This window comes from Mauremys reevesii, linkage group 19 (genome assembly GCF_016161935.1).
Source record: "Mauremys reevesii isolate NIE-2019 linkage group 19, ASM1616193v1, whole genome shotgun sequence".
Lineage (NCBI taxonomy): Eukaryota > Metazoa > Chordata > Testudines > Geoemydidae > Mauremys > Mauremys reevesii.
Window position 1 is genome coordinate 9,789,242 of NC_052641.1, and position 27,238 is coordinate 9,816,479.

The following is a 27,238-nucleotide window of genomic DNA, read 5'->3' on the forward strand; positions in this document are numbered from 1 at the left end:
AACGCTCAAGGCAGCCTTGTCTGTCCTGAGCTGACATCGTAGTAATGAGAGGCAGAATATTTGCAGAGTCACCAGTTCCCATCTTCCTTTCTCATGACAGTCTGTGATCTTTTCACTCAGTGACACTTCAGACCACGTTGCAAACTGCCTCCTTAGTCTTCCCTCACAAACAGCTTATTACATACTGGGCCACAGTCTACTCTGGTGCAAGTGGGGGCAACTATATGGAAATCAGTGGACTTGTGCCAGGAATGAATTTGCTACGTTTGCACTTATCTGACACCTGTGATACAGTAGTTTATAAAATATAAGGGAGATTGGACAAGAATGTTCCCTGCATTCAGTCAGACTACAGGAGCCAGCCTTTGTGCCTCCCCATGCTACAGAACATTTCTCACACTTACGGAGGCAAACTGCTTACACAAAGCACAAGTCTTCAGCAAAACACCCACTACACGACTACGTGTGCAGAGCTCTATTATGCTACGCACCCCATCAGATGCACTGAACCTGTCTGCCTGCACTGCCTGTTTTCCTCACTTCTAATATACTCGGCTACTCCCACTCCTGTGCAAATTATTCCTCTTCTGGCAGCTTTCATCCCCCTTCCATTTGGACACAGAATTTGTGCTGATGGAAACAGGGAGTAGTAGGTGACCAAAGTTCCTTCTAGCCTTCTACACCTCGCATCTGCCCATTCTAATGTGTCCATATAATTTCTGGGTCAGACTCTCATGGTTACATCCCTTCTACTTTCTCAGTCATGAGTGTAGGAGGTAGAGAGAGTTTTCTCTCCTGTTCTTTCAGTTACTGAATCCCTTGGCACTGATCTTAAAGTGGAACAAAAATCACAAGAGAGTAGCATGTCATGTAACCCCATTTATGTGAGCTTTGGTTAATCAATACTCCTGGTTAACTCATGATTGGTCAAGTCCCCCATGACATCCATCTACTCCAGCTACATCCATCTACATCCATCTACTTCTCAAACTGAGGGTCGTGACCCCTCAGAGGGTCACAAGGTTATTACATGGGGGGTCGCGAGCTGTTAAGCCTCCACCCCAAACCCTGCTTTGCCTCCAGCATTTATAATAGTGTTAAATATAAAAAAGAGAGTTTTTAATTCATATGGGGGGTCACACTCAGAGGCTTGCTGCGTGAAAGGGGTCATCAATACAAAAGTTTGAGAACCATCCATTATTCTGCCACTTATCTTATGCCCAAAGGTTGAAAAAGTCTTCAAACCCTTTGGACAAATGAAGTTTCACTGTACTCAGGACCCTTTTACTATACTAAGTGTCCTCGAAGCGTGTTAAAAATATACTATGGGTACTAAAATTATTACACATTCCAAGAGAAGCCCCCTCATTTCTGTATCTTTGTTATGCACCACAAAGCAATTGTAAGACATGTCTTATGTTTAAAAAAAAATGCTGAAGACAAGCAGCTGGCAGATCTCTGCTTATTATGGGCTGGGATCTCACCCAGTGCAGAGGCCCAGGACGAGGCCTGTGCATCACTTCTGTCCCCAAGATAGGGCTTCAGTCGGACATAGGCAGTGGTGCCACGGATCTGGCACTGGCCCAACGTACAGGGGTAACTTTCAGTCTCCAGGAGCAGCAGAATTTCGGCCAGACTGTGCTCTGTTCTAGTCACCGAAGCCAGTTGAAAAACAACATCACAAATATTTCATTTCTTTTTTTCAGCTTTTTTTTTTTAATCTAAATTTGAAATTTTGACACAACCTGGTGGTTGAAATTTGAAATGGTTTGACAAGCCCCAAGAAATGAAGCTGGGTAAGTGGAGGGGCAGCATGGTACTAACTTGCAGTAAGGGGAGCTGGGTTCTGTTCCCAGCTTTTCCATTGACGGGCTGGGTGACAAGACACTTGGCCATTGGTAAAATGGAAGCCGCTACATACTCAGTTGTTCACTGAACACTGTGGAGAAGGGGGAGAGAATAATGAGAGATTCCTCGTTATGGGTAAAGTCACTTCACCTCTCTGTGCTTCCCCTGATAAGAACATAAGAATGGCCATACTGCATCAGACCAAAGGTCCATCTAGCCCAGTATCCTGTCTTCTGACAGTGGCCAATGCCAGGTGCTTCAGAGGGAATTAACAAAACAGGTAATTATCAAGTGATCCATGCCCTGTTGCCCATTCCCAGCTTCTGGCAAACAGAGGTTAGGGACACCATTCCTGCCACCCTGGCTAATAGCCATTGATGGACCTATGACTATATGGTGAATATATATATATTGATGGACCTATGACTGCGAAGGCCAAGACTATAACCGGCTTCAAAAAAGAACCCGGTTATAGTCTTGGCCTTCACAGCATCCTCTGGCAAGGAGTTCCACAGGTTGTGCATTGTGTGAAGAAATACTTCCTTTTGTTTGTTTTAAACCTGCTGCCTATTCATTTCATTTGGTGACCCCCAGTTCTTGTGTTATGAGAAGGAATAAGTAACATTTCCTTATTTACTTACTCCACACCAGTCATGATTTTATAGACATCTATCATATCACCTCTAGTTGTCTCTTTTCCAAGCTGAAAAGTCACATTCTTATTAATCTCTCCTCAGATGGAAGCTGTTCCATGCCCCTAATAATTTTAGTTGCCCTTTTCTGAACCTTTTCCAATTCCAATACATCTTTTTTTTGAGATGGGATGGTCACGTCTGCACACAGTATTCAAGATGTGGGCGTACCATGGATTTATATAGAGGCAATCTGATATTTTCTGTCTTATTATCTATCCCTTTCCTAATGATTCCCAACATTCTGTTTCCTTTTATGACTACCCCTGGACATTGAGTGGATGTTTTCAGAGAACTATCCACAATGGCTCCAAGAGCTCTTTCTTGAGTGGTAACATCTAATTTAGACTCCTCCCACCTGTCTTCTCTATTTCAGTGATAAGCTTTTGGGGCCAGGGACTGTCTCTGATTACATGGGAGGGATAGCTCAGTGGTTTGAGCATTGGCCTGCTAAACCCAGGTTTGTGAGTTTGATCTCTGAGGGGCCCATTTAGGGATCTGGGGCAAAAATCTGTCTGGGGATTGGTCCTGCTTTGAGCAGGGGGTTGGACTCGATGGCCTCCTGAGGTCTCTTCCAACCCTGAGATTCTATGATGTGTGTAAACAGCCCCTAGTGCAATGGGGCTGTGATATTGGTGGGGGTCTCAAGGTGAAATTGTAAGGTTAAAAAAAACTATGGGTAAAATTCACCCTGGAAACCCTATTCTCAGAGTTCTGTTTATCCCTTCAAGGAACAGAAATAGCTACATGGCTGGTCAAAGGGGACCAGGCTGCAAATGTTGAACACTTGAAGCAGAACTGATTACAGTGAACAGATCTTGATTGAGTCAAAAGCTGAAATACATTCCTATACAGCATTTGGGGCTGGATTTTCCAGTTCTCTAGCTACTCAGTGCATAAAGTGCTAAGCGGCCTTAAAGCAAAGGGAAATTCCTTTTGCCTAACAGGAACTCCCTGCTGGAGGAAATCCCACAGAGGCAGTTTCCACACCAGTCATGCCCCATCCCTGGAGTAAAAGGAGGGAGAACATTCAGGAGCAAGGCCTATGCAAGTCAGTAAGAGACGGAGCCACGGTAGAGCGTAGCTCTGATTCTCCCCAATTCTCCATTGTCATAAATTAAAGCTGCTCTTGTGTAGCTCTCATTTATCCCAAGGCCAAGTGGCTGAGGGTTAGGAACCAGCAACTGGGTCCTGGAATTCCCCCCACTCCACTGCACCTGCAAGACAGAGGTGGAGAATAAATTTCTCCACCTCTGCATCGCTATGAATAAATTTGCACAGCAGAAATATTCCTTGAAATCATTATCTTATCATGAACCATTTACAAACAGGAAAATAGTACTTAATCCAATGGCTAAATCGTTTGCTGGGAAACAGTTCATCCAGCTCAAGTTGGCAGCAGTACAAGAATATAAGCGGCAGGCCGCTTGCAATGATAAGACGTTTCTGAGTTTGTATTTGTGGTGTGTTTGAAAGGCACTGATCCAAATTCTGTTACACTGGTATGAATCTGGAATATAACTCCATTTACTTTAATGGATTCATACTCTGAGTTTTACACAGGTGTGACTGAGGAAGGAAACTTATGCACAAAGTGGATCGGCAGCGGAAGGAATCTCTCAATATTCTCCTCCCCTCACAGTTTTCAGTGAAAACACTGTGTAGGCAGCAGCTCCCATTCTGCCAGTGCAAACTGAGACAAATTAAAGGGTATATTAAGTAATTATTTTAATGTCACGGTAGCAAGGCTCCAGACCAGGTTGCAGAAGGCATTCCATTATCAGCTGTATTCTTCACAATTACCTTCTAATTGGTTATATATTTGTGTCTAAATTAAGATCGGAAAGGCTCCAGCCTTTTGTTTAGAGTCATTAAATAAATGCTTCAGTGGGTTTGGACTAGGAGGAGAGAGGGAGCCTTTACGGTGATCAGAACAGATGGTAATGTCCCGCAAGGGGGACATTTATAAGAATGCAAATTCCTTTTCAGATCTCACAGTGGGGTATGATTTAGATACATATTTGATAAACAGGTGATTCTGGATCTCTGTGTTGGGGATATGGGTGGTGAAATGCACAGCTGGTAAGCTAACTCGCATCATGCTGAACTTTTTCAAAAGAGGAGTATTCCAAACAAGAGTCCCATATTACAGCTAGTCTAATAATATGTATATAGCCCCTTCTGAATATAGCTGCAATAGGAGGCCATGAATAAATTGCACTTAGAGTATGTCTAGGCAGAAGCTAGAAGGTGTATCACTGGAACATGCACCTTTACATCAGATGGGCACTGGCTGAGGAAGATCCTTGTGCAAAGGATTTTCTCAGGGGACCATTCCTAGCCATGTTAACACCCCCTTTACATTACCAGAGTGACATGAAAGAGCTGTAGCATAATGGAGAATCAGGCCCAGAGTATCTTTAAACCTATAGCTCAGGTAAAGAAAGGAGCAGTAGAACTGGAGCAGACGTGCTGGGTGTGAGCTGCCTGCTAACCCAAGGACCCCCAGGAGGGATCCCTATAACAATATCTTATACTTTTCAGCACTGTATTTTCATCCCAGTTGGATCCAGAGCACTTTACAACTATTCTCCCTTGATTTCTCAAACACAGAGCAGTCATTCTGCTGACTGCTGAAATGCAGGGCCTCTGGATAATCTTGGCAGTGGCTTAACAATAATGCTACACAGCACATTTAAGACAAGAAGACGTTCCCGCTAAGGCTCTGAGACCCAACACCCACGCTGGGGTTCAGAGTCTGCATGGGAACATTTTTAGCCCTGTTCTGCAAGCCCCCCAAGCCCGAGTCTGTAGACCCAGGCTCGGATACTTGCTGCTGCAGGGTTTGGGTTGTTATTATTATCATCATTATTTTTGCACTGTAGATGTATCCCATGTGGTTTCCAAGGGTTCCAGTCCTCAGAAAAGCATATTTCTACAGTTGCTTTTGAATCAGTGTGGCCAGAGAGGGAGAAAGGTAGCTCCTCGGCTCTGGCACAGCAGGTCAACTTTGATCTCCTGGGAGGTCTATTTCCTTCATTTGGTCTTTCTTAAAATATACTTTTAGGAACCCTTTAAATTTCCTGGCTCATGCATTTTCCCTCATTAAAAAAAAAAGCTTTATTTTTTAAAGTCACACTTCAGCAAAGAAGGAAAAAAAATCGTATTTATTTGCTGCTAAAGGTTACCTGATCAAACAGAGGGAGAAACAGATTTTCCCTCAGACTGGAGGGAAGGTAGCATTGTGGAATCAGAACAATAGAAGCCCTATTTACATATGACTCACCAGGGGGCTGGGAAGTCCACAGGAAGAGAAGAACAGCATGTGGTCATCTTGAGTCTGGGGACAAAAGGATGAGTTTGGGAAGGTAATATGAGCAGAGAAAGCAAGCCATCATGCCACCCATCATTGGACAGATACAAAGGGTCAGAGCTCTTGCAAGCTGAAAAAGATGGGCCTTCCAACCAAGGGGGTCTCGCAAAACTGAACAAAGGTGAGATGCCTGCTTAGGTAAAGATTTTTCATCCAAAAAGATAAGGGAAACCAGCACCTTGTATTTCTGTGGAAGGTTCTGACTGAGAGACAGCAAGTGGCTTGAAGGAGAAAGATTGGTAAGAAATCTTAGCCACTAGAACGGGTATTTTTACCCTTGTTTGTCTGTAATTCTTTGTGACTTTATTCCATCTAGTTGGTATCACTGAACCTATATTTTTGTGTTAATAAACTTGTTTTATTTTTACCATAAACTAATTCAGTACTGTGCTTGAAGGGAAGGATGTATTTATCCAGTTAAATTAAATCAATGTGCTTTTGTCTCTTTAAATGATCAAAAGAAACATTATTATGTTTCTGAGTGATCCAGGAGAGGGCTAGACACTTCAGGGCAGATAGTTGGAGGAAAATTCAGGACTGGGAGTCTGTTGGGGTCACCCAGCAAGTAGTAACTGAGGCTGGTGGAAACCAGGGTGGAGCTGTTAAGTTGTAAGCAGGCGGATGGGCTCAGATCGCTGAACCTGGGCTGCACAGCACACAGACCCTCAGGATACTGCATGCTTGTCTGGCGTTTGTTGGTGTCCAGGCTGGGAGCCACAACAGCAATGCATTTTAGGCACCCAGTGTTACAGGGCAGGCAGTGACACAATCCCTTACTGCTCTGCATTGCATCCCAGAATGTGACACCCACTCTTGAAGTTCATCAGGTCATTTTCTTCTTCCTGGAGCACTCACGTTGGCTTTCTGCTATGACAGAAATGGCCAGATACCTTCCAATGTCCAAACCTTTCTTACTGATGATATGGTGGACATACCAGTGCTGCTGGGCTGTCAGATCCCAGATTGTGTTTTCAGAGCCAGCTGTTAGGAAATCATCTTTTGACTTGTAAGCTGAGCAAACTAAATCTGGAAGTCTTAGGGAGACACATTTAGAACCACACAACCCCATGTTTAGATGGTCTCTTACGTGCAAAATAATGTTGAATAGGAAAACACCACAGATCACTGGACTTGTTTTAAGGGCTCTGAAAATCAGGGTAATGTTTCATGTTCCTAAGTATGGATTTAGGTGGCGAACTGTAAGCATCCATGTTTGAAAATTCTGGCTTTAATAGACTAGCTTTCCATGGCCTTTTTAAAAAAAAAAAAAAAAAAAAAGCATACTGATCAGGTGGAATTCTGTTTACCTGTCTGGCAGCCATGCAAGACGTGGAATGGGAAAGCCACAAGAAGAAAGTAAGTTTCCATGATTCTGAAAGTGACATTATTTGCAAATCAATGAATGGTCTCCAATTACTTATTCACTACCTTATATATGGAGTTCTTAACAATTGTGTCAAATGAGGACTTGAAGCAATGTGGACATTGTCCTAGACGATAAAAAACATATCTGTTTAATCATGGGACAGAAGTGTGGTTTCTGTTGTAAAGGGTACTCTACCTGGTTGGGTATCACATGACTCAGGCACTCAAGTTAGCATGCTCACTGGGTTTGGGTTTTTTAATCAAGTATAGTTTTAATTATGTGTTCTATTCCAGCTTTGCAGCTGGCCTGCTGGGCGATCTTCAGCAAGTCACTTCACTTCTTAGGGCTTGGCTACACTTGCAAGTTACAGCACATTAAAGCAGCCCCGGGCGCACTAGCTCACTCCTTGTCCACACTGGCAAGGCACAAAGAGCGCTCTGACTCTGCAGCTACAGCGCTGCTGGTACGCCACCTCGACGAGTGGAATAAAGTTTGCTGCGCCCCTGCTGGAGCACTGCAGTGCCACTGTGGATGAGGTGTTGCATTACTGCGCTCTGATCAGCCTCTGGAAATGTCCCATAATCCCCTTAAGTCAAGTGGCCACTCTTCTCATTGTTTTGAATGTGCTGTAGGAATGCGGATATGCCGTTTGAAAGCTCCATTTCTGATAGCCGGCTGCTTATCTGCTCCAAGACAGATAATCTGGAATGCTGTGTGTATGAGAGAGAGAGGGGGGGGTCTGCTGCTGTCTGAACTTACAAGACAGCTTGCTGACATGCTTTCAGCCCCCCCAAAAAAACCCATTCTCTCTCCCCCCACATACACACAACACACTCCCTGTCACACTCCACCCCACCACCCCCATTTGAAAAGCACGTTGCAGTCACTTGCATGCTGGGATAGCTGCCCATAATGCACCACTGCCAATGCCACTGCAAGTGCTGCAAATGTGGCCATGCCACTGCGCAAGCAGCTGTCAGTGTGGACAGACTGCAGCTCTTTCCCTACTGTGCTCTCTGGCAACGGGTTTAACTCACAGCGCTCTATATCTGCAAGTGTCTCTGTTTAGTTCCCCATCTTTTGTCTATCTTGTCTCATTGTATAGTAAATTCTTTAGGGCAGGGACTGTCTCTCACACTGTGTGTGTACAGTGCCTAATTCACTGGGCCCCTGATCTTAGTTGGGGCATATAAGTGTTATCATAACACAAATTAACAACAATAATAATTAATAATAAATAGTATGGGGAAAAAAACTCCAGAACTCCTTGGGTCTGATTTTCCATAAGTAGAGAACATCAACAACTCCAGCTGAAGTCATTGGATACCGGGGGAAGCTTAGCCCTTGTGGAAATCAGGCTCCCTGTTCTTATACCATGATATAGATTATATCGATCGTATCGTGCAAAAGAAAATACCCTAATTTAAAAAAAAAACACTACCAACATAATGTGTTGAATCTCAAAAACACTTAGAATCATGATTCAGAAAAATTAAGATCTGCAAGTTTGGATGCTTATTTCAAGCCCCTTTTAAACCTCTTTGACTTGACAAGCTCACGAGAACAGTACTTGATTTTGACGGAAAAAAATGATCTCTGTTGTGGTGCATTGATATTTCTGCTCTGATTCCCAAAACTGCAAATGGGAAAAGGCTCATGAAAATGAAGAGGAGTAAAGAAATAAAAAGCTGCATGAACTCAATTGAACCTGTAGGGAAAAAATATTCAATTCATTCCAAATTTGGGATGATGTTTCAGGTCTGTTCTTATTTTATCTCTCCCTCATCACAACAAAAATTGGCCACCATATGCTCTTTATGTATATAAACTGTGTACATAAGGGTTTATATTGAGGTGAACTTGGGGGAATGATGTTCCTGTTCATAAAGCAATTAATTTCATATGTGTTGCAAGAGGAAAGAAGGAAAAAGAGGAGGTCCTTTTGCTAATATTTACCATTCCAGCTCTCATGTGCATAATATAAAATGCTGGCTTCACACCATGCAGCTTTTTCTTTTCTCTTTTTTCCCCCACTCTTCCACAATGTCCTTCAAAAGTTGAGAATAGTTTATCTTAGCATTTGTAAGTTTATTTTTGGATGTAATTACAAGGTCCATTATGTCAACGTTGTGAAAACGTTGAGCCCATTGTCCTTAGGAAACCAAAGTGATTATCATTGATTTGGTTAATTACATGATTGTTTAAATTATAATAAGTCACCCTCATTGTTTCTTATGTCCAGCTGTGTTTATGGGTTAAGATCTGCTCACTCAAATGTTTACAGTGTTCCAAACATCAGGAGAACATGCAGCACTGGGGGTCTTCCATATGCTGCTTCATTATGACTGAGAAAGCTTTCTGTCACAACTGAAAAAGGTCTTGCTTCAGGAGGAATTTAAAAGACACTATCAGATATTGTTGATATCTATTTATCAATGGTGTCAGCACCCACAATCAGGGACACATTTCCCAAAGAGATCAGTACGTTGTGTACATATCCGGCGCAGAGCTGCTTTGAAAATCTAGGCAAAAATCCTGGCACCATTGAAGTAAATGACAAAACTCTCATTGATTTCAGCGTGGCTGAGATGTCCCCCCTGCCTGCCATTCATCCATCAAGTTTTAATTACTGTTTTTTATGTGTAGCTTATGTTTAATATCTAATTCCCAGGAGAGTGTTTGTATGTGTGTAGTTACTTTTGGGTCACACCTGAAACTGGAGTAAATTGGAGTAGCTTCACTGAAGTCAATGAAACTATGTAACATTACATTGTCTAGGGATTTGGGCCTGTTCGTCTAATGTCAGCTAAGGTTCACGGCTTTTTTTTTTTTTAACTTCCTTCTTGGTTCATTGATCTCCCTGATGCTGAGAATCATATTTGATCATGGAAGGAGCTGAGCTGCATTTGTGTGGTGCTGAAGGTGAATTGAGGATCCACAGGATTCCACAGAATTGAGCCTGTAGGCTCCAGTTCAGGAAAGCAGCCTGTGAAGGGGTATATCAGACCCTCTGAGGCCCCCTGCTGGAGGCCTTGTGGCCCTGTCACATCCAGCCCCAAAAAAGGGCAGTGGAGAGGGTCCTCCAAGCTGCCTAGAGTGGTTGTGTGGGACACAGCCAATCAGGGCCCCGAAGCCTAGTATAAGAAGAGCTGCAGGGCCAGTGGGAGGTCAGTTCCTTGCTGGAGCTGTAGGAGTGTGGATGGTGTGTGGTTGGCTGACAGAGATACAGAACCCTGGACAGGGCAATGCTACCAGAAGCAAGGGAGAGTGAGGAGGAGCTCTGAGCTGGTTGCTGGGACTCCATTAGGACAATGCCCTGAGGTAAGGGGGAAGATGGGGCAGGGCTGCAGTGAAGTGGCCCAGGGAATTGGAGAAGCTGGGCAACATAGTTAAAGGGACATGGCTGATGGCTGTGAATTATAGGGTACCTGGGCTGGGACCTGGAGTAGCTGGGAGCCTGGGTCCCCCCCGCACTAGCCACTGGGGGGAAGTGGCCTGTACATTGAGGCACCCCAGAGGGGGAACTGAACTGTAGTGGCTCAGCTGGAGAGTTGTAGCCAGGCAGCCCCAAGAGAGCGAAGACATTGTCTCCAAGGACGGAGCCCTGGGACACTGCTCTATCCCAGAGCAGGGGCAATCTGAGAGAGACAGAGTGTGCAGGTGTGTGCACTCGGCCAAGGGGGTGCTCATGAGAGGTGAGTGCACCCTATTACACAATCCCATGCCGGGAAGCACTTAATCATATGCTTACGTCCCATTGAAATTCATAGATTCCAAGGCCAAAAAGGACCACTGTGATCATCTAGTCTGACCCTCTGTATAACACAGTCCACAGAACTTCCCCAGATAACTCCTCTTTAAGAAAAATATCCAATCTTGTTTTAAAAATTGTCAGTGATGAAGAATCCACCATAACCCCAGGTAAATTGTTCCAAAGGTGAATTACTCTCACCATTCACAATGTATGTCCTATTTCCAATCTGAATTTGTCAAGCTTCAACTTCCAGTCATTGGATTGTGTTAAACCTTTCACTCCTAGATTGAAGAGCCCACTATTAAATATTTCTTCCCCATGTAAATAGTTATAGACTAATCAAGCCACCTCTTAACCTTTTCTTTGTTAAACTAAATAGATTGAGCTCTTTGAATCTACCACTAGTATGTTTTCTAATCCTTTAATCATTCTTGTGGTTCTTCTCTGAACTCTCTCCAACTTATGAACACCCTTCTTGTTCAATGGGGTTTAGGTCTATGCTTAAAATTAAGCATGGGCCTAAGTGCTTTCATGAAGCAGGGAATTAGAACTTGCCCAAAATACTATTGCACAGTAGCTACCCATGTAGACACTTATTCCACTGTTTGGAAGTGAATTAAGCTAAAGTGCAGAGTAAGAGCACCCCTATAGGGAGCCAGTATGGAATAGCTATTGTGCTTTAAATTCACAACCTATTTATTTCGCAATCAGGGGTGGCTCCAGGCCCCAGCACGCCAAGTGCGTGCTAGGGGTGGCATGCTGCGGGAGGCGCTCTGCCGGTCGCCAGGAGGGCGGCAGGCGGCTCCGGTGGACCTCCCGCAGGCGTCCCTGCAAAGGGACTGGCAGAGCACCCCCCCCCGGTGTGCCGCCGTGCTTGGGGTGGCAAAATGGCTAGAGCTGCCCCTGTTTGCAATGGCTTCCCTGTGTAGACATTCCTACATTTGCTGCAATTGAAGTCATAAGCTAACCTCAAACTGCTAGGGCATTAAGAGAAAACTTTCCCTGTGGGCCAGTTGTCCCATAAATATCACCCACATCAACGGCTGGGAGAACTTGATGGGGCCAGCAGTGAAAGGGGAATAATCCCAGCATCCCAGGGGGATACACCAAGGGACAATAGGTAGCTCCTCCCACTGGGAGTCTCTGGCACGCATTGACCAGCTGGGGGAGAGGGATGCTCAATGGCCAGCATTCCCCAGCTCCCAGGATTTAACCCAGTGCTGGAGCCATGTAAAGCCTCTTTCAGCTCTATTCCAGCAGCCCGCCCTCTGCATCTGAGCTAGGAATGGGAACCCAGCCTGACAAGATGCTGTGGATTGCTCATTGAGATGTTAGGAAGGAATTTTGTTTCTCCTGTGGGCCAACTGGTGAAGGACCAGGGATTTTTTTGCTTCCTGGCAGCCCCTTCAAGCCACATTGAGTGAAGTAGGAACATGCTTAGTACCTAAATGAGGTACTGGATGGAGGTGGTTTTTTTTTTTTTTTGGTGCAACTTGCAGCTACTTTCTAGTGCAGTTAAGAGAATAAAATGAACAGTTCCCAAAGGTAAAAGACCTGGGATTGGGGTGATGGTCCTTGGGCTCATGATAGGGTGAGACCTTGTGGTTCATGGGCCAAGTTCAGACCTTGTGGTCCTCATGGGCTGAGGTCCCCACTCTGCTGCACCCTCTGTCTTCCTCTTATGGGGGAGAAGGTACTTGGACTCAGAGAGAGCTAAATCCTCGGGGTAGGCTGAGGAGAGCTTACACACACTATGGATTATATGGTGAGGAGCCCTGTAAACCTGGTGCTCGCACCAAACTAATTAAATGCCTGGTATAGGAGAGTAAGGGTGATAGGCAGATAGTTCCCCTCCCCTGTGTGAAAGCTTAATAAAAGTTGTGCCCTGACACTGAATTCCATGCATGTGTCTGTCCTCGTGTTGCTGCTGTGTCCGCCTCAATGGCCTTTTGCAAGGTCTGCCCCGGCCTTTGTAGCAACTGCTATTGGCTAACGGGGAAGGGTATGGAACTTGACGATCTCAGCTCTGATCCAGTATGGCTGTTCCTATGCTCCTGAGAACAAAGGGGGGAGCACATGAGAGCACACTGTACTCTTGCTGTGTCCCATTGTAAATAGCGCAGACTGGGTGGGGTGCTTTGATTTCATTTTCCAGCAACAGGGTTGTGGATTATGATGTATGGCTCATGTATAATGGGCCAACTTGTGCTCTCAGTTCCACCCATCCAACCTCACTGTAGTCCATAGGTATGCACGTGATCTGAATTTATCCCTTGTAACATTAGAACTGTGAAAAAATTTTATAATGAAAGCCAAAATCAGGAAGAACGTCATTTTATGAGGGAACCTGAGCTGATTTTTTTGAATTTCAAAGTGATAGCCAGTGAAACTCATCGTTTTGACCTAAAACGATAAACTATGTAAAACTGACTAATTGATATCGGACATAGTTGTTTATTCACTTAGGCTCCAATTCAGCAAAGCACTTAAGCACATGCTTATGTTGCACTGAAATAAATTAACGTGCTTAACATTAAAGACACATTTCCCGAAACAGGGCGTTAGTGGTGTTTTTGTTTCATTAATAATGTTCTAGGGGCCTGGGGTGCTTGTATGGGCTTGAGATTTTTAAAAAAATAACTCCGTTTCATTGTACATAGAGGAGTAAATGTTATCCCCGTGTGTGTGTGTGAAATTAGCAGTAATGGAAGCTAGGGAAGCTTAATGTTCCCTGTAGCATGCTGAGAACTCACCTCATTGTGTCTGCCTAATTACAGGCTGAAATACAACCCCCCCCTCTGTTAGTCAGTTAACCTTGGTGAAAAATATTAAACTAAAAAGTCATAAAGACAGAAGCAGGAATGCAATCTCTGTTTTTCCAGTCCCTTCATTTGCAATATGGAGACATACTTTACTTCTAAAATACCACAAATCGCTTTTTTTTTTTAAATTCAGACTTCAACCAAATTATACCCGCGTGTTGTTAAGAATACTTTTGTGTTTGTGGGCATGTATATATCATTGTGTTGTGTGGAGATGCACTGCATGCGTCTATAGACGTAATTCTGGGCGGCGTTGTCCCTATGACTGGGAATTTCAAAGAAGCCGAAAGCAATTATGGGCTCAAAATGTACTCAACTTCATCAAAACTTGGATGATTCAACCCCATGGAGTCCTTTGAAAACCCAGCTGTCAGAGCCAGGATGTGGGCAGCCTGTGTGCATCAGTCAGTTACCAAGTTGCGGTCAGGGGATGAGTAGCAGGGTGAAGCCAGGTCAGGATACTAGGTTATAGGCAGCAGACAAGTAGCACAGTCAGAGTCAAGCTGAATCAGGTACCGGTTATAGACAGGAGGCCAGGAATGAAGTCCGGGATGAACCAAGCTCAGGAGTTGGAGTCTAGGATCCTGTCTACACTGCCGCTTAAGTCGATGTAAGTTGCATCACTCAGAGGTCTGAAAAAATATCCTCCTCCCTCCCCCCCCAGCTTACATCGACCTAACACAGTGTCTACACAACACTATGTCGGCGGGAGACGCTCTCCCAATGACTTAGCTTCTGCCTCTCAGGGAAGTGGAGTACAGAAGTCAATGGGAGAGCACTCTCCCGTTGACTTATCACATCTTCACCAGACCCACTAAATGGACTCCTCTGCATCGATCGCAGCAGCACTGATTTAGTGAGCCAGTGTGGACAAGCCCAAGGTTCAAGCAAGCAGGCAGTCTGCATCATTATTCAGACAAGTCCCCGTGATGGCTTTCTGGTTTATATTCCTGCATGAGCCAATGAGTGGGCTCTGGGGGGCTACCACTCAGGACCTGCTGGGTGGAACTACCTGCAGCATCTAGCTTCACAGGGTTCTCCAGCAGAAACCCAGCCTTGAGCTTCCAATGTGGAAGTGTTGGCAACTCAAACTTCCTATGGCCAAGTCCCATCAGTTCTTACACCAACCTACTCTGCTTTATTATAGGTGAGGCTGGTAGCACCACTTAATGTTAAGGTTGCTCAACATTTCCCATTATAAGACCCTGTTTTCAGTTTATTGTAACTTTGCCAAACTTTAACCATTTTAGCTGAAATTTTCCATGGCAGATTTCTGCCTCAAGCTCAGTATTTATTTATTGACCATTCCAAACAAAATGGCTTAGCTGTATCTGAGAATGAGGATAAGAGGAAAAAGATGTTCTTTTGCCCATGTCAAATATTTCTGACAACCTTTTGTGGAAAACCTCTAGTGCCCCCATCGTTTAGAACAAGGACTTGAAATTTGGAGGGGGGGGGCCTTTGTCTCAGGCTGTACCTTTTTATGTCATGTGAAAATCTGCCCAAATTTGGCCTCTGAAAAATATCACAGTTTGCATATGCTAAGTAGAGACATAGATTTTAGCAGCTAAATTTCCCAAAGAGTCCTTCCTCAAAGAGCATGTTCCAGACCAGGGCTGAACAGGATTTTCCCTGCAACTGCTGCTGTGGGATGTGATGGGTCTTGGGAGCTGGGCCTCTGTCACTCCCGGGTTATAACCCTAACCCTAGGCCGAAGCAGCATGGAGGAAGAAGTTGCCTGACAGACCTGGAGGGAGAGGGTGAAGAGAGGAGACTGAGAGGAACTGTGGGGGACTGGAGGTTGGCAGAAGGAGAAGAACTGGTACAGAGAGCCAAGGCAGACTGGGCTTCTCTGGGAAAGGAGACTAGGACTGGAAGCCTGGGGAAGGAAATGGTGAGGGGATTGTGACCCAGTGGGTGGAGGGGAGACTGAGATCTGATGAGGAGCCAAGGGGAAAATTGGAACTTGCTGAGCAAGGAGACTGGGACTGAGACGGACTGGGGGAACAAGAAGGGGAGGGGGGAGTTAAGACAGGTCTGACAAGGAGCTGAGGTATGGGGCGAGAACTGGGCAGAGACTAGGGTAAGGAACCAAAAGAGGATAGGGGGAGAGTAACTGTGATTGGATGAAGACCCTGGAAGGAAGATTGGGACTGGGAACCAATAGGAACTGGGAATGTTGCAAAGGCAGGAAATGGACTAATTAAGGCTGCCTGTGCAACCTTAATTCATCCGTCTTTTGCATCTGCATTATGACACAGCAGCGATATTCAGACTGAGGCTCTCGAGCTGCAAGTAGCTCTTTAATGTGTCTCCTGCGGCTCTTTGCAGCACATGATATTAAAACACGGAGTGATTTAATTAACTATCAGGAGGCTTTTACTATGTTATTCCCCAATTATAGTTGATAAAATAATACTTGGTCAATCATTTTGCTGTGAGTGTGTGTACAGATGTATACACAAGCATAAACAAGTTCCTAGGGTTGGAATTTTCTGACAAGGTTACAGCTGAGAAAGCAGGTGACAGGAAGAGTAATTTAAATCTTAATTCTAATGAGCACTGTCATGCCCACCATTCAGTATATGCAGGCGATACACAGAAAGACAGATATTTTAAAACGCCAAGATCATTCTTGAAAATTCAGAATGTTTTGTATCAAGTTGTAGTGGATGACTATTTGACTGTAACTCAAAGCAGCCTCAGTGAATAAAAGACAGAAATAGAATTCATGGGAACCTTAGATGATAACACATCACTAGCTTCATTGTATGTGATGTTTCTTGTTTCATGTGACTACAGAGGACCAAAAGTCCAGAAAACAGAGTCTGCCGTCATACAAAAGGCACCCCTGTATAGAGAATGTACAAAATGTTCTTAGATCAAACTAAAAAAAAAAGGCCAGAAAAAGCTAGTTGAATGCTCCCACAGCCTTACTCTTCACCTCTTGTATTGTTACATGCTCTGACATCATGCTGTGTTTCTATGGAGAAATTTTTGGTGTCATGAAAAGGGTCTTAGAAGTCAGGACATTGTGACACTGAGAGAGAGCATCTGTGTATTTTCAAACATTATGGAAATAAGTACACACTCCAAAACTGTCAAAAATATATACTTTCAAAAGGCGAATGCTTATGTGGGATTAACTCCTCATGTTACACATGTTCTCTGGAGTGTGTCATTTTCCCCCACCCATCTCCCGAGCCCAATCCCGCAAACAGAATCTGACGCTCTGCACCAGATGCTAACTGAAGCTATTTCCAAATCTAGGTGTCTGTTTTGTGCTAAATGTGATCTTTCCAGATCCAGTTGTGTCTCCTCAAGGTGTGTTGTCTGGATGGTTTGAAACTGCTCACCTAGTTAGTTGGACCAAAACAGACCCTAATGTGAGTCTCAGTGATGTTTAACTCAGAGTAGATTTCTTTTCCATGATCACCTTCCCCAAATGAAATGTCAGCTTCCTCGTATTACATGCAAAACCTCAGTGAACTGGGCTGTTCAGCCAGTGGGGATGCACATATGGAGTATATTTCTAGGAAATGTTATGCAAACGAATTCGAAGAAAAAAAGGAACCATAGGAAAACTATGTCAATATTATCCCTGTTTTGGAGATAAAATCCATTCCATATGTTCCCTCTCTCAAGCTTTTTTGAAGGTTGGGGGGGGGTTAATATTTTAACCATAGCAGCTGTTCCTTCTATAACTAATTGGCTCCACACATTAGTAACTAACACTGAACATCTGATCGCCCTCAGTTCCCAGGGTCTTCATTGTAATGTTCAAAAGACATGGTTTACCTGGATTTGAAGAAAAAAAAAAGTCGTCCCCATTGCAATCAGTCACAGCACTAATCAGTTCAGAGCATGGATGGCAGATGAGTGTTACCATAACCAGTTGTGTCTGACCTGTGGCATAGGAAAAAGTTTGTACTCTAGTTCTACACTTCTTTGTTTCAGATGAAGCAGAATGAGCATATGGAGAAGAAAAATACAAAAGTGCCTAAGTACTTAGGGGCCCCTCGAAAGTCAATGAGACTTAGGCTCCTGGGGGGGAGGGATAGCTCAGTGGTTTGAGCATTGGTCTGCTAAACCCAGTGTTGTGAGCTCAATCCTTGAAGGGGCCATTTAGGGATCTGGGCAAAAATCTGTCTGGGGATTGGGCCTGCTTTGAGCAGGGGGTTGGACTAGATGACCTCCTGAGGTCCCTACCAACCCTGATATTCTCTGAGTGACTAAATTACTTTTGAAAATGGGACGTAGTCTCTTAAATCACAGGTACTTTTGAGAAGTTTATCCTATTATTGGATTACATTCTTACACCTGTACCTGCACAATCCCTTGTCTCTATCTAGCTTTCATTCCCTCTTCCAGAAATTCTTCCCTGGCCTGATGTAGGTCCCGTGGAATCCAATGGGAGAAAAAGAAAACATCACGGTATTTTTCAGAGATACGGCTCTTTGGCATGATGCTCTAAGATTTCACCAATGTTATAGAGCAGGGGTAGGCAACCTATGACACACGAGCTGATTTTCAGTGGCACTCGCACTGCCCGGGTCCTGGCCACCTGTCCGGGGGGCTCTGCATTTTAATTTAATTTTTAAATGAAGCTTCTTAAATATTTTAAAAACCTTATTTTACATACAACAACAATAGTTTAGTTATATATTATAGACTTAGAGAAAGAGACCTTCTAAAAATTTTCAAATGTATGACTGGCACGTGAAACCTTTAATTAGAGTGAATAAATGAAGACTCGGCACACCACTTCTGAAAGGTTGCCGACCCCTGTTATAGAGTAACTGAGCCATATTCAAGGACATTATATCTAGAGCTGACAGCCCAAAATTGTTGTCAAAAACTGCTTTCATTTTTAAAATTTAATCAAATTTGGTCGGAAAAGGAATCAAGGAAATGATGGACCCTGTCCAGAGAACTGTACCTGAAATGTGCCAACCCATGTGGGCATCAGCTAGATGTGAGGGGTTGGTATCAAAAGGTGAAGAAACAGGAACAGAGGTGATGAAACAAGAACAGGTTCAAAATGAGGGATCCAGAAGGGGACGCTGCAGAGAATTCCATACTGCCGCCACTGGAGTCAAACCAGTGTGAGATCAGATCCTATTCAAAGTAAGGTTAATTGTGATCTTTCTGGAATGGGCAAACTGATTGCATCATATCTAGAACTGGCTAGGAAATAAAATGGTTTTCCCCTGAAATGTTTTTACCTGAGTTTTAATCAAAACCCAAACACCTGGAAATTATTTCAATTTTTTTTTTAAATTTCCGTTTTTGTGAACCAAATATTTAAGCCAGTTGGGCAAAAATTGGGGGTTTTTTGGATGGAAAACACTGAAAAATGTCATTTAAAAACAGAAATTCCCCACAGATATTTCAGTTTTGGCTTAAAAAATAAAGCTATTTTCTGTCAAACAGAAGTTTTGAACAAAAAAGTTTGAGCAGCTCTAATAATAGTCAACCAAGTCTTCACCCAAAACTAGAATTGAATCAGAAGCAAACCATTCTGATGCTTGAAAAAGTTCCAATACTTTTTTTATGTCCACGCGCTCTGCGCTTTCTGCTTCTAATGAGCACCAAAAGTGCAAGTGCCAAGATAACCCAAGAATGCCTGTTGCTATGGTTTTTATGGGCTGACCAAAAAACATGAGTAGCAAATGTAAATGTTAAGGTCAGAAGGAACCATTATGATTAACTGGTCTGATGAAGAAAGACTATCCAAGGAAGATTTCCAGCCTGAAGATTCAAGAAGTTCAGATTTTTTGATAAGTTTCCAAACTTTTGAACTTAAACTCTGTGGGCCAAATTTTGAGCTAGTTCAAATAGCCACTGCAGTCAATCTGAAATCAGTAGAGCTAGGCCAGTTTGTCAGCTGAGGATCTGGCCCCATTTTTTTAAGCTTCTTCCATTGCGAATACCCTTAGCTTCTCTGAAACTTTCTCTAGGGTGTTGTCCCTATGGTACATGATGTCAAAGGATAGCTAGCAAACTTAGTATCTTTATTTCACGGACTACTTTACTGACCAGTGTTTCCAGTTATCAACAGGCAGTAATGGCGCTGCCCTGCTGGCAAAGAGCACTTTAGCTCAGTCAAAGTCACAATCCAACACAGAAGACTGCAAAGTTTGGGTCAGAGCAGATGTGTAGGTAATGTGGTCTAGTAGTTAGGGCACTAGACTAGGGGTTAGGAAACCTGCGTTCTAGACTTGGCTCTGACAGTGACCTGCTTTGTGGCTATAGACAAGTCACTTCTCTTCTCTGTCAAGCTCTTATATACAGGGCAGTATCATTATCCCTATTTATAGATGGGAAACTGAGGCAGAGATGTAAAGTGACTTGCCCATAAGGTATTTGGAATAACGGTCTCTTACAATGTGTTTAGAGCAGCTAGCACAGACAGGTCCCCGGTCTCAACTGTGACTTTTAAATGCTACTGTAATAATAATAATAATAATTAATAATAATAAATAGAAGGGAAAGTCCAAAGTATTCTAACACCCACCCTCTATTGCACCCAACCTGGTGCTGCAGGAAATTATCCATATTAAATACGGCTTTGCCTGTGCACATCTGGCATAGTCTGCCCACAGATTATTGTTGTTCTAGTCTTTTGTACTGTCTTATGGAGCCAATGTTACCATTACTATACTGCTTTAAAATGTATGGGGGCTGTTCATATGCAGGTGAAACTCAGGTGGGGGACATTTGTTTCAGGTTTTGGGTTTTTTTTTTAAACTTGTTGCCATCAGCAACTAATTGCCTATAGCCGCTTTGTTTTTGCAAATATTGTAGTGTCAAAATATTTTAATCATCAGCTTCTAATTTAAATTAAATAATCAAGAAAACAATCACAGCTTCCCATTTCAGGTAATTTTTGACTTAGCCAATAATTGTGGGATTTTATTTTTCCACTTCAGCAATACATTTGGAGAAGCAATGCAGTGTGATCAGATTGTTTGTAAGTGGCAGAGAGTGGGGCTTCGTTTGAAGCTGGGTGGAGGTAAGTGCCTTGTACAAAACCCTACCCCAGCAATATTGGATTAATTATCTTTGGATGTTTAGCAAATTGGTTCATTAGAGAATAAATGCCTGCTGTTTGCACCTGTCTCCAATTTAGTTTTGACGTGACAGCTGTGGAGGAGAAAAGCTGGAGAGCTGCTAGAGAGGACTGGGCTGGCTTTGAGGTTGGTTAGACTGCTGTTTTTCTGTCTGAGTTCCCTGACATGTCTTTCCCCCCCCCCCCTTAAACAAAAGTTAGATGTGTGTTAATAATAGCCACATGGATTCTGCAGTATGCTACAAAGGTCATACAAAGGGAAGGGAGAATAAAGGGGAAAGCGTGTAAGGAATGATGAGCAGAGAAAGGGAGATTGAGTGGGCAGGAAGAGGGAAGAATGGAACTAGAGATGTGTGTGTGACCAAGGTGGTGGGTATGGATGACTTTAAGGCAGGACGCTAGACCTGGTGGTGTGAGGGGTGGCCCCAAACCTTAGGTGAGTCTGTGAAGCCAAGAAACCGTCCAAAGGGGCTCGATGAGCAAAATTGTTCATGCTGATGTGGGAAGGATGATGAGGGAGCAGCAGTAATGTCAGAGGGGACATGGGGAAAGAAATCCTAGTTCTTTGTTTGCTGGGAGGGGTAATCAAAATGTTAGCAGCTATGAGCCTTACTTAGACTTCTTAGGACAGGCAGGGGGCTGGAGAAGGGATGGAGACACAATGAGGGAAGAGGAAAAACAGACTGGAAAGGAAGGGAGGGCACTGTATTATGTCCTAGAACTGCAAACCCAGAAAATGTGGAGCCTTGATTCAATAAGTTATCTAATAACTTGTGACACTGTAAGTGCCTGCTTTGTCATACTGAAGTACCTCAGAGGACGTATGATCTAGAGGTAAAGCAGGGGACCCCAGCTTATTTTCCCAGTTCTGACACTGATGCTGTTTGAACTCAGGCAGGAGACTTAACCTCCTGGTGCCTCAGTTTCTCCACTTGTAAAAGAGGGATTTTTTCTTATCGCTCCCTTCCTGAGGCTTAATTGAGTAGTGATGTTTATAAAGCTCTTCGACACCTTTAGCATGGAATGGAATGGAAGCCACTTTGGAAGTATAACTTTATTACTTTATATTTATTAAAAGTTAAGGCCTACCCTGCAGAGGATGAAAAAAGCAGTGTGAGCATCACACAAGCTGAGGAAAACACTCATTTTAGCCCATCCTCTTCCTTCCAACTGGCTGGACAACAGCTGTAGGTTGAGGGGCTTTTTTAGAGCACCCTATTATGGGCTAACTTTTGTTCAGCCTCAACTTCCAGCCACTAGCTCTTGTTAACAATGCAACAGTGATATAACAGACAGAGAGATATTTTTTTCAGTCACTTTCTAAATTCACTTGGAGGAGAGGAAATATTGCTGGAAAAAGGAGTTTGTGTATATTGCAGAGCTGAGTGTTCTGGAAGGTTGGGGCAGGGGGATGGCTTGTGTTCCTTAACTTTCTTCTCCATGTGTCTGTCCCTGCAGGTTTAGTGACTCAGCCACGTGGTTTAGACTAGCAGTTCTTAAATCTGTCACTAGCACTGGTTGAAATAATTCTCTCTCTCACACAGGATTTTTTTTTTGTCAGGAATGACACATTTTTAGAAAATAAACATGCTAGGAAAAAATGTCAAGGTGATCAATATATTCCATTTTGTGTGTGTGACGACGTCTACATTTTTAATTGGAACCTTTATCAAAAACAGTTTCATAATCATCATAGAATGGTTTTGGTTACCAAAAGTCTGTGTTTGTGTGTGGGTTTTTTGTTTTGTTTTTTTGTTTGTTTTTTTCAATAAGAAAATCTGGCACTTGATAAATGAGAAATTTCGAGGAAATTTTGATTAAAATATTGCAAAAAACTTAGCAAAAATACCAAACATGAATCCATTTTGACCCCTACAAAATGGAAGCACTTTGAATTTTCAGAATTTCTTCCGTCTTTCTACCAGCTCTACCTGTCATCTATTTAAAGCCCTGACCCCTAAGTGCCTGAATTATTCTTTCTTTAACTTGATGCTTTGTTTTCACCGTTGGAATGTTTCCAACTTCATCTGATGTATAATACAATTTAATATAATTTTTTTCCTCCTTCCAAATGGTTCCCAATGCGTGGTCCAGCCTGCCTCAACTCATCTGTAGGGATTTTATCCTCTCTACAGTTAAGTCCCTTCTCCAAATCTCTTATTGTTCTACTTCCCCGTCTGTCCTAGGATTGTGTGTTAGTTGGGGCAGGGACTGTGTCTTCTTGATGTAAAGTACTTAGCCCAATGTCAGCATTGCATAGACTAATACTGCTCGATACCTTGGACAAAAGATCTTATAACATATCTGCACCAAATTGGTTTCTAAAGATTGCCAGGACTCTTATTTTGTCTCTGTCTTTTCCAGTGTTTCTAAGACATTCATGAAACTAAATGGGGCGCTGCCCAGTGGCTGATTTTTAACCCTACTATTTCCTTTCGTTCTTTTCATTGCTGTGTGTTCTCTTTGGATTAAAAGGGAACTGGGTTTACACATGTTCTGGAAGTGTTCATCCTTCAGTGGATGGGGGTAGGGTTAAAATGAAAGTCAGAGACTTTACAACACGACCAACTAACTGTCTATGCTAGGTGCTAGGTGTCTAGGTGCTTACAACTGTCTATGCTAGGTGTCAAGGCATGTTTCGTATCATGTTAGCTACATTTACTTACCTAACTACATTTTTAAAAGCATCTTTTACTTGGTCTAGACAGACCAAAGGACCTTGATTCTCTACTCTGTCCAAGTGTACAGAGCCAACTGCAGCTCCCTCATCCTTTGCTTCCCACCCCGATGGTCCCTGGCTGCTCAAACTTCCTACTTTAACTTCTGCCTTTGCTGTAAAATCTATAAAAGAGCTTCTACTAGTGGAGGATCCGGGATAGTACAGGTTCCCCCTTACATGGGGGAAACTTCCGCTGGAAATCTTCATATAGCTTAAGGCCACTTAATGCTGCAGCAGATCAGCGAATCTAGCCCATGCAGACTAGAATAAGCAGGTCAAGAGGGGCAGAGTTGTGAAGGGTCTCGAAGGTGCGCACAAGAACTCTGAACTTATTTCCTGCAAATAGTTGTTCCAGGTCTAATGCTCAACAAATGTGAATGAGAGTTTTCCTATTGTGCTTTGATATTGTCATGACTTTGACAGAGAAATCAACCAGAACATTTATATCCTGGCAATAGCTCCGTGACTTTGGATGTGGTTCCATTAGAAAAGGTTTCCTATCATTGTCAAGGTAAGATTATTGCCTTTTTTTAAATTCTCATTTGTTTTCCCTTGCTTCAGCTTTGCACGTAGAAAAAGACGATGCCATGATTTTTCTGTGTGGTTTTCTAGAGTGCCAAAACATATATGGGGTGGCAGCTGCCAACCTAAGATGCACTGACAAGCCAAATATCTTAGAGATTGCTGCCTTTCTACTGGCATGTTCTCTTATTTATGTAGAAGTCTATTTAGGTCCCAACCTTTAAAAGACAAAGCATTTGAAACTTTCAGTAGATGTTGCACAGCTCAGTTGCTGGATTGCATGCTCTTTATGACAAGGATGCTGGATACTACACCACACTGCAAATCCAAATAGACATGGTTGATTCCATGACATTCACTTTGCATTATCAAGGCTTTCTTCACACCTATCACAGCTAGAGACCTAGGGTGAGATCCTGGCCCCGCTGAAATCCAAGGCAAAACTCCTATTGGCTTTGAGGTTGGGATTCACTTTTTTTATTTTTCAATGAAAGCTGAGATTCTAGAAAACAGGTGGTGGTGTCATACCATACCACTACATGTTTAACCTTGGCCTTAATACCGTGTCCTTCTCCAGAAAATCCGCCAACAGAAATTGTTTGTAGAGTGAGAAATTAGTGTCGTCTTCTTCCTGTGATTCCCCATTTTCACCTCAGAGCAAAGCCTACATGAGCTCATTTGGGAAGAGGAACAAGAGCTATTGGGGGATGGAGCTGGCCAGAGGATGACAACTCTGTTTCATGGCATCTTTTGAGGTTTTGGAATTTTTCTGTTCTACCTTGGAATGGAAACACAACCGTTCAAACCTTTCAGCGAAAATGGAATTGTCAAAATGTCTGGCTTTCTGGATCAAAACCTGAGCTTTTCAAGTTGGGAGGACATGTCTGTAGTCACGAGGCTAGGGACATGGTCTGTGATGTGGGAGATCTAGGTTAAAAAGCAGAGGGTGTTGTGTGCCTTTTTTTAAATCACTCTGAATCAGGCAGAGGTGAGACTCAAACTGGAGTCTCCCACACAGCAGGCCAGGACCCTAATATACAGGCTCTAGAATTTGAGAGATGAGCTCTACTGTTCCCTAAAACCTTTCCCAATTAATACTTCAGCAAAGCTGACACATCTCTACAAAACATTTTAGGTTAAATAAAACAGCAGACTTCTGCAAACTTTAATTTAATGAAAAATGTTCCAAACCATTTCTATTAGCAAATGCTTTGTAAAGACTCTTACTTCAATTCATGTTTTAGATAATATTTTTGATTAATTATTAAATATAGGGATTGATCGTTTCCAGTAGCCCAATGGGGCTGTACTGGGGGGCTGTACTGGGGGGCAGTGCTTAAATTTTATTGTGATGCTGCAAGCACCAGGACTGTAAATAACAAATGTTTAAAAATGACAGTTGGCCTCCCCCAAGAAAATAAGATTTTAAATATATAGTTTGGGTTGTTTTTTAATTGCTTTCTGTGTTTTGAGCCTCTCGGGTTCACATTTCTAAGCTTTTCTCTGTAACTGAGTACTTGGTTTCTTTCTTAACTAAGATTCTCATATCACGGGATTCCAGCAGCTGGGGCTTTAGGAACAATATCAAATATTGCAAGGCTAGCAATAAAATCACTGGAGTACTTTGTACATGCTGAGAGGTACAGAGAAGTTCTGACTGGGGCTAGAGGCAGAAGTGCCAAAATTCCAGGAGTGAGATTGTTTTTTACTGCAGTATTTCTGTCCTGGCCAAAAGCGGGGACTATCAGAAATCTCATGAGAAAGCCTTTTCCTTAGTCTTCCAGCTGGTGGTGGTGGCTTCCCGCTCCCTCCCCCGACCCCAAGAAGTTCAGATCTGAAACTGAATCAAAAGCACATAAGAGAGTTAGGAATAGAGTTGGGGGGGGGGGATTTTTCCAGCAAAAAATGTAGATTTTGGTCAACCAAAACACTTCATGAATTCATGTTTGATTTTTGCCAAATTGTTGGGGGAGGAGGGAAGAAATAAAAAATTAAAGTTTCCCTTTAAAATTGTCTAAATGAAATGATTCAAATTTTGATTCAAAATTAGCTTTTTATTTTAAAAAATCCTTCCATTTTTAACTGTTAAATAAGTTTAAAAAAAAAAAACCTTGGAAACAAAAGAGAAACATTTTTTGTTTTGGTTTGAATCATTTCATTTGACCTGAAACATGTATGTTTTGTTAGTTGGTTGGTTCACTGAACATTTCCAAAACATTTTTGTTTTTGGTCAACCTGAAATAACTTTTCCCCACCAATTTTTCCGAACTGTCACCAAACAAACAAACCGGTTATTCACACAGCCCGGTGTAGAATCCTGCGATCAATTCTACACTTAAAATTTCGCAGGTATAGCTATATCATCAAGACCATGCTAGTGTAGACTCAGTTTTTATCAGCAAAAAATTGCTTTTGATGGTATAGCATTTATCAGTTTGATGGTAAATAAACAATACCATCAGAAAGCGATAACTGAGTCTGTTAAGGGTTTGGTAGGCAAAAAATGTCTAAAAAAATCACACCTAACGGTCATTGCAAAAGTTTCTAGTGCAGACCTAACCTTAATCCTGTTTTCAAAATCACTTGGGTGATTAGGAGCTGAAGTCTCATTGACATTCAGTGGGACTCAAGCATCGTTGAAGATCTGGGCCGTAGGCACTTTAGGAGCTTGAGTCTCTTCATAATCTGGGTCTAACTGACTTAGACTTAAACTCCTAAATTGCCTGTGTCACTGTTGCTATGCTGGCATAACCCTATAATGTAGACCCAGTCTACACCAACAAAAGGTTTTTTTTTTAATCTGTGTAGGAAGACCATCTCCCCAAATGATGTTACGTAGGTCCATGGAAGCATTCTTCTGTTGACATAGCGGCATCTGCCCTGTGGGTTAGTTGGCACAGCTACATCCGACTCATTGTAGACTGGGCCTAAGACTAGATGTTGCTTCCATTAAAATCAATGACAAATCTCCAGTTGACTCAATGGCAAAAGTAGCAGGCCATACTTAGCCAGTGTTTTGAATTTGGCTGTTGAAAAATTTTATGCAGCGAACGGGGAACTGGAGTTTGGA

At 42.9% G+C, this 27,238-nt stretch overlaps 1 protein-coding gene across 1 annotated transcript in view; it reads left to right on the forward strand.

The window, feature by feature from the left end:
* The window catches only part of PAPPA (pappalysin 1), a 452,227-nt gene that overhangs the window by 28,436 nt on the left and 396,553 nt on the right, over positions 1 to 27,238 (forward strand). Inside the window, exons 3-4 of the mRNA XM_039506691.1 lie at positions 20,788 to 20,870; positions 20,988 to 21,054. The gene's annotated coding sequence lies outside the window, so the exon portion shown is untranslated. The remainder of the gene's footprint in view (positions 1 to 20,787; positions 20,871 to 20,987; positions 21,055 to 27,238) is intronic.